The sequence below is a fragment of the Myotis lucifugus genome, unplaced genomic scaffold (genome assembly GCF_000147115.1).
Source record: "Myotis lucifugus unplaced genomic scaffold, Myoluc2.0 scaffold_653, whole genome shotgun sequence".
In the NCBI taxonomy this organism is placed as follows: domain Eukaryota; kingdom Metazoa; phylum Chordata; class Mammalia; order Chiroptera; family Vespertilionidae; genus Myotis; species Myotis lucifugus.
In genome coordinates, this window is record NW_005871701.1 from 1 (window position 1) to 7605 (window position 7605).

At 37.9% G+C, this 7605-nt stretch overlaps 1 pseudogene; it reads left to right on the forward strand.

Annotated features, from left to right (window-relative positions):
• Positions 1-235: 235 nt before the first annotated feature.
• On the forward strand, positions 236-2152 carry LOC102433430 (annotated as a pseudogene).
• Positions 2153-7605: the final 5453 nt, after the last annotated feature.

Sequence of the window (7605 nt, forward strand, 5' to 3'; positions counted from 1 at the left end):
AAAAACTGACAAGAAAGAGAGACATCTGGAATTTCTGGCCCCTTTCTCTTTGCCTTAAATTCGTGTGTCTTTTATGAATAATCTAAAGCAGCAAAAGCCAACGCTATCAGGCCAGTGTTTTAAAGCCAGATAAAGAGATGAAAAAGAGAGGTTTAACCCTACTCAGTTTCAAGACTGTATTTATTCAAGGCTTAAGTGAAACTGGTACTGATTTGGAAGCAGTAGCCGTTTCTTGATGCTTCTGGAGCAAAACGTAACGCCGATATGCAGAAACACTCTTTGACATTCTGGTGGCCAGGGGAATGCTGGCCCCAGGTGGTACAACGGCAGAAGACATGATGCGCACAGATGTCTGTGTGTTTGCAGCACAAGAAGACCTAGAGACCATGTAAGCATTTGCTCAGGTTTTTAACAAGTTAATCAGGCGCTACAAATACCTGGAGAAAGGTTTTGAAGATGAAGTGAAAAAGCTGCTGCTGTTCTTAAAGTGTTTTTCGGAGTCGGAGAGGAGCAGGCTGGCTATGTTGACTGGTGTTCTCCTGGCTAATGGAACACTTAATGCACCCATTCTTAATAGCCTTTATAATGAGAATTTGGTTAAAGAAGGGGTTTCAGCAGCTTTTGCTGTAAAGCTCTTTAAATCATGGATAAATGAAAAAGATATCAGTGCAGTAGCTTCAAGTCTTCAGAAAGTCAGCATGGATAACAAACTGATGGGACATTCTCCTGACAATAAACAAAGCGTTGAACACTTCACAAAGTATTTCACTGAGGCAGGCTTAACCCTTTGCACTCCGCTGTCCCCTCTCAGGGGACATCGGAATTCTAGCATATCACTCGGATGTCCCCTCTCAGGGGACATTGCAGTTTATTAGTGATTACAGGGAATTGAGTTATTTCAACGCAACTTTTTGAGACATGCATGTTTCCCTGAAGTTTTATCTTGAAATGGCACAAGAAATTAAATCAAAATATCGTAAAATTACTAAGATATATACAAGAAATGTCAGCGGGTTTTGTGTCGGATTAAACAATAAACTACATATTCCCGATGTGGGACAAAGAAAATGGGACTGCATTGTGTGTTCTAACAGGAAAACACCTGGTGGCAGGCGTCAAACCACTTATTACTGTCAAACATGCACTAATCAGCCTGCAATGCATATTGGGGAGTGTTACAAAACTTATCATACTGTACAAAATTATAAACAATAAAATATTGGTTTTTTTTGCAAATATACATTCCTCGATGTCACCCAATTCATATAAGTCCAATATCATTATAATACGTTACTTGGTTCCAAAATTATACTAAATAATACGAGGGTCTGTAAATGCACGTTTCCGCCGCAAAGTAGCGTCGAGTAGCTGGTAGCCAATGTCCAGAATGGTTCGGAGTGCAAAGGGTTAAAAGAGCCTTCAGAATATGTTCAGAATCAGCAAACCATAGGAGTTCGTGAAGAACTCCAGAAAGAAGGTCAAGAACAGATGTCCTGTGGTGATCCATTTAAGGATATAATTTTGTATGTCAAGGAGATGAAAAAAACAAAACAAAAACCCAACATTCCAGAACTCGTCATTGGATGAATCTGGTCCAGTGTAATGAGCACCGTGGAATGGAACAAAAAATAGCTTGTAGCAGAGCAAACCATCAAGTACATGAAGCAATACAGCCCTCTCCTCGCTGCTTTTACTACTCAAGGTCAGACTGAGCTGTTACTGAAGATGCAGGAGTATTGCTATGATAACATTTATTTCATGAAAGCCTTTCAGAAAATAGTGGTGCTTTTTTATAAAGCTGAAGACCTGAGTGAGGAGCCCATTCTGAAGTGGTACAAAGATGCACATGTTGCAAAGGGGAAAAGTGTCTTCCTTGAGCAAAGGAAAAAGTTTGTGGAGTGTCTCAAAAATGCTGAAGAAGAATCTGAGTCTGAAGCTGAAGAAGGTGATTAAATTTTGAAACTACACACCCTCAGTAAAGTAAACAGGAGTTGTAGATAAAATGTCATGTCTCATGTGTCCTGGTTCTTACATCTTCCTACCTCCCTATATCAAGCATGATATAAGGGCTTTCATGGCAAATTTTATTTTAACTGTTTCTATGGTTACTGGAAATGTTGGGTTTAGTTTCTAAAACCATGTTTTAAGTAGCGACAGGAGCTATAGATTTGAATCTAATGTTGGATTAATCTTTTCAGTTATCTTCTGCCTCCTCTATTTTCTACTGTAATAATGTAACTGAAGGCCTTCCACAATGAACAGTTCACTTTTTCCCCTGGGTTTTCTATATAAACTTTTCAAGATATGATTTGGTTAAAAATAATTTGTTATAAATATTGTCTGCAAATTAAATAGTAAAAGTACCCAAAGTCGCAAAAAAAGAGAGTGAGAGAGCGAGAGCGAGAGCGCACGCGTGAGAGAGAGAGAGAGAGAGAGAGAGAGAGAGAGAGAAACATCCATGTGAGAGAGAAACAGGTCAGTCGCCTCCTGGATGTGCCTAGACTAGAGATCAAATCTGCAACCTGGGTATGTGCCATGACTGGAAATCGAACCAGCAACCTCTGGTGTAAGGGATGATGCTCCAACCAATTGAGCCACACTGGCCAGAGCCAAACAATGAACTTTTGTAAAAATTAGGTAATTGGGAAAATTTGAACATTGACTACTAGCTTTTGAAGATATTAAGGAATTACTGACAAATTTTATGTATGAAAATTACTGTGGTTATGTTTTTAAAAAGAATTCTTATCTTTGGGAGGCACATATTAAATATTTATGGATGAAAATAATATAATGTCTAGGATTTGTTTCAAATAATCCAGGAGTAGGGTAAGAAAAAGGTAGGTTTTAAGTTTTCCATAATAAAATGTATTTAAAAATTATGTATGGTGATGAAAAAAATAAAATAAAGAAACAAATATGGAAAGCAAGCTTCATTGTAAGTTTAGCAAAGGACAACTAGAGTCCTGGTTTTTTCATATTAATTTTTTTTTTTTAATATATTTTATTGATTTTTTTACAGAGATGAAGGGAGAGGGATAGAGAGCCAGAAACATCGATGAGAGAGAAACATCGATCAGCTGCCTCCTGCACACCCCCTACCAGGGATGTGCCCGCAACCAAGGTACATGCCCTTGACTGGAATCGAACCTGGGACCCTTCAGTCCACAGGACGATGCTCTATCCACTGAGCCAAACCAGTCAGGGCCATATTAATTTTATATACTTAATAAATGTTTTACAGAATAGAAAAATTTCAAGAGTAAAACTTTCCCTCTGCTTTCCATCTCCAGTTGCCTCTCTAAGAGGCAACTACTGTTAACTGAGTGTACTTCTGGACATATCCAGGAATATTTTATGCATTTAGAAATATAATATTTAATATGAATTGAATCCTACCATTCATATTATTCTATATCTTGCTTGTTGTACCTTAATATTCTCTTGGACATTTCCTCCTATATCTGGCTTTACCTCACTCTTTTTAAAGATTGTATCATATTCTATGGCATGGGCGACATAATTCACTTAACTAACTCCCCTACAAGTGAAGAACTGTGCTCTTTTCAGTGTGTTATTACAAACAATGCAGCATGGGTATTCTTGGGCATATATCATGACTCACTTATGCAAATGTTTCTGTGAGACAATTTACAGAAGAATTGCTGTGTCACAGGATATATGCATTTAAATTTTAGACAGATGTCATCAAACTGCCTTCCAAAATGGTTGCACTAATGTACACTCACTCCCTTTCTTCCCATCAGAGTATGTATCTGAGAGTGCATGCTTCCCCAATACTGGAGATTGACATGCTTAAATAATTTTCAATCTGACATTTGAAAATTTTTATATATACCCACATATTTTGTTTGTATGTCGTTAATTATGGTAACTATTGATCTTTTTCCCCTCATTATGTGAACTGTCAATTCATGTCTTTTACACTGGGTTCTTGATCTTTTAAATTGATTTGCAAAATTACTGTGTGTACTAATGAAATCAGTGTACTTGTTCTGAAAAGAAAAAAAATAATGATACTCCAACTACAGATCTGAAAAATACTAAAGACTGGCTTCAAAATACAAGTACATGTTACCTACCAAGAAACAATATGGCTGTAGGAGGTTGACTTTCTGTAATCGTGTATCGTGTATTATGTGATTACAGGACATTCAAATAAATGTAAAAAAAAAACAACCCAAAGAAATACAGAAGACATGTCACCGTTCACATCTTCAAGAAACCATGAATTCGCATGTAAGTTGTTTAAATTTACCCATTTCCCCTTGCACTCCTCGCTACCTTTCGACAGTCCTAGATATGCACTCCTATTCATCTGACTTGAAAACCTGACATTCTCTTTCACTCCTTACTCATGTCATAGTCAAGTCAGGTTCTGAGGCCTACTAATTTCTGTTCAGGTTCTTTGCTACAATAGCTCACTTAAGAGAATAGATTCAATGTTCCCCTGGCTTCCTGAACCCAAATACCTTCCCCATTATTACCACTACCCTCTTTCCCCCAAATGTAGGCCTGTAACACCACATATCTGCACTATTACTGCTTTAACTATAGTTGCTCTTGATGCCTGCCATCTTTGTAGATCTACTACCAATTTTAAATATTATCTCTGTATTAAACAGAAACAGCATTTCATCCTCTACTGTATTCCCCTGCTTAAAAACCCATAATAGCTATCTACCTAATATCCAATAAAGAGTTAGTAGAGGTATAACAGAAAGCAGTTAATTTTAGAAACCTGGCCTTACCTTTTACTAGGGCTGTGACATTGAATTTGTTTCCATATTCATTAAAATGAGGAATAATAAATATAAGCCTCGAGGAGCTGATGTGATGATTAAATGAGATGATTTATGTAATAGTACTTAGCATATAGAAGGTGCTCAAAAAGTAGTAGGCAAATAATGCAAATGTGAGTGAATTTCCTAAACATCAATAGAATTTGACAAGATTTTTAAATTAGAGAAAAGACCAAGTGTCCAACATAATTCATGGTATGTTGCATGCACTTTAGAATTTATGTTAAAATCTAGGCTTCTAGGAAAACATGGCAGAATGAATATATATTTACCGCCTTTCCTCTCAAAAATCATAGTAAAATCACATTAAGAGTAAAAAAAGGGCATGCCTGGCTAGCATGGCTCAGTGGTTGAACATGGGCCTATGAACCAGGAAGTCAGGGTTTGATTCCCATCAGGGCTTGATCCCCAGTAGGCGGTGTGCAGGAGGAAGCTGATCAATGATTATCTCTCATCATTGATGTTTCTATCTCTCTCCCCCTCTCCCTTCCTCTCTGAAATCAATTTTTTAAAAAAGGGCATAAAGTCATAAGGACAGAAAGAATATGACACAACAGCAGATGAGAAGTATAATCAAAATTTTAGAATCTAGAAAGTAAATGGGAGAATGGAAAATGTAACAGACAAGGGCATGCTAAAACTTAAATGTTGATGTGGGTGAAATAAACAAGCAAGCTGGTTAGAACTTCAGAACCTGAAAAGGCTCAGGAATTAGAGGCTCCCGCAAACCTGTAATGGTGGATGTAAGGTGAGGAATTAAAAAAATTTGGTTGCACACCTTTAAAAGGATCCCTCACTGTTTCCCCCTTCTCACCCCAATGACGATGTATTTCCCACTTTGGCAGAAGCTGGGTTTTATTTGAACCCTGGATGTCTGGTCTTTGGTATACCAGGCACAGCTGAGAATAGGGCGCCAGGCCGTTAGCAATGCTGGAAGACAACGGCCATTTAGTGAGTTCTGATTAAAAAGCTCCTTTCACACCTTCAATGAAGGGAAGAACAAATGCCAGCCCTCTTTTTTTTTTTTTTTAAAAGGAACTTTTACTAAAGTGTATTTTAAATTAAAATAATCTTTAGAAACAATTTTTGGTCATTCACGTTTTGAATGTCAGTTTTTTTTCCCCATTAATATTCTAATGGTATTCCCCATCTTCTGCATTTGGAAATGGCTGAAGTTAGTGAGTGATATGACAGACATCTAGTCGGTGAGCAGGAGTTTGATGGCCGCATTAGTTAACCTTCAAGCCATTATTCAGTGACAGAATCTAATGAGCCAAGTAATCTCTTTCTGTATAAAAGTGTATTAAACAAATTACAGGGTCTTGGGAGCAACTCACCAGGAAAGGACCATCTCACACATGTATGAACATTTTTCTTCAAATAAAAAAAAGAGAGTTGAAAACAATTAGAATAAATTTAACATCAGCTGGTATTTAATTTTTTAAAATATATTTTATTGATTTTTTACAGAGAGGAAGGGAGAGGGATAGAGAGTTAGAAACATCGAAGGGAGAGAAACATCGATCAGCTGACTCCAGCACACCTCCTACTGGATATGTGCCCACAACCAAGGTACATGCCCTTGACTGGAATCGAACCTGGGACCCTTCAGTCCGCAGGCCAATGCTCTATCCACCAAGCCAAACCGGTTAGGGCGGTATTTAATTTTTTAAGTTAAATTTCTTAACAAATGTAGTACTAACTTTGAAAACAAAAGAACATTAAAACAACCACAACAAGGGTGATTGGCTAGACCCACCTTTATTGCTATAATGGGGTTCCATGTAAGATTTGAAAAATCCCAAATAATCTGGTGCCTTTAATATATATATATAAGCAGTTTCACTCTATCTTCAATACTTGGACAATAAGAAACACCAGTCAGTGTTCAAGCTCCACCACCATTAATTCAGATTACTCTAGAGGGGAGCACAGCCAAGGGCAAAGGACTCAAAGGCTGGAATGGAAGTGCCATGACAATAGAGGGTTTTTGCTTTTATTTTGTTCACTGACTTATTTCCAGCCCCTAGAACAGGACTCAGTGCTTAATAAACACTGAAAAATAAAAGGCTGTCCTAAAAGGTCCTTATGGTCCTCCCAAAGTTGAGAACAATCAATACAAAGAACAACTGGCAAGGTTGGTGGTGTTCCACTAAACAACAAACCCTCCTTTCTCCTTGAAGGCCAGATTTCCAACAGCTCCTTATAATTTAGAACTTGTCCTTTAGCACAATTTATGAAAAAGGAACAGAATTTTCACTTCTCTAGACTGGGAGAGACAGCCCCAATCTATCAGAATGTCACTAGAATCTACATGGAGGTGTGTGGTGGGCACTGCCTGTGACCACTCACAGTTTACCCAATCACTAGAGAGGGCAGGGACATTCTGACCGACACTGGGGTCACAGTAATATTCTAATGTAGCAATAAACCCCAGTGCTTCTCACTGCAAATCTAGTGAGAAGAGTGGCCTTATTTTACATCTTTTGCAAGCCTTTTTAATGTCTGGGTTAAGGAAGACAGCTGGATTCTCCTATCGCATCTCTGCATGCAGTTGAACACCATGTGGCCTTTGGGAAACTCCTCTGTATACCTATAACAAGTAATGTATTAGTGTTGTTATGAAAATAGTTTTGAATCCTGAAAGAGTCTCGGGGCCTCTGGACCACCCTGCAAGACACTGCCGTAAAAGATATGTACACCGAGAATCACAACTTTGATGAACATTCAGAAGCGATTTTCAAATAAGGGAATAAAGTTAAAAAAGATGAAGAGAGTTTAA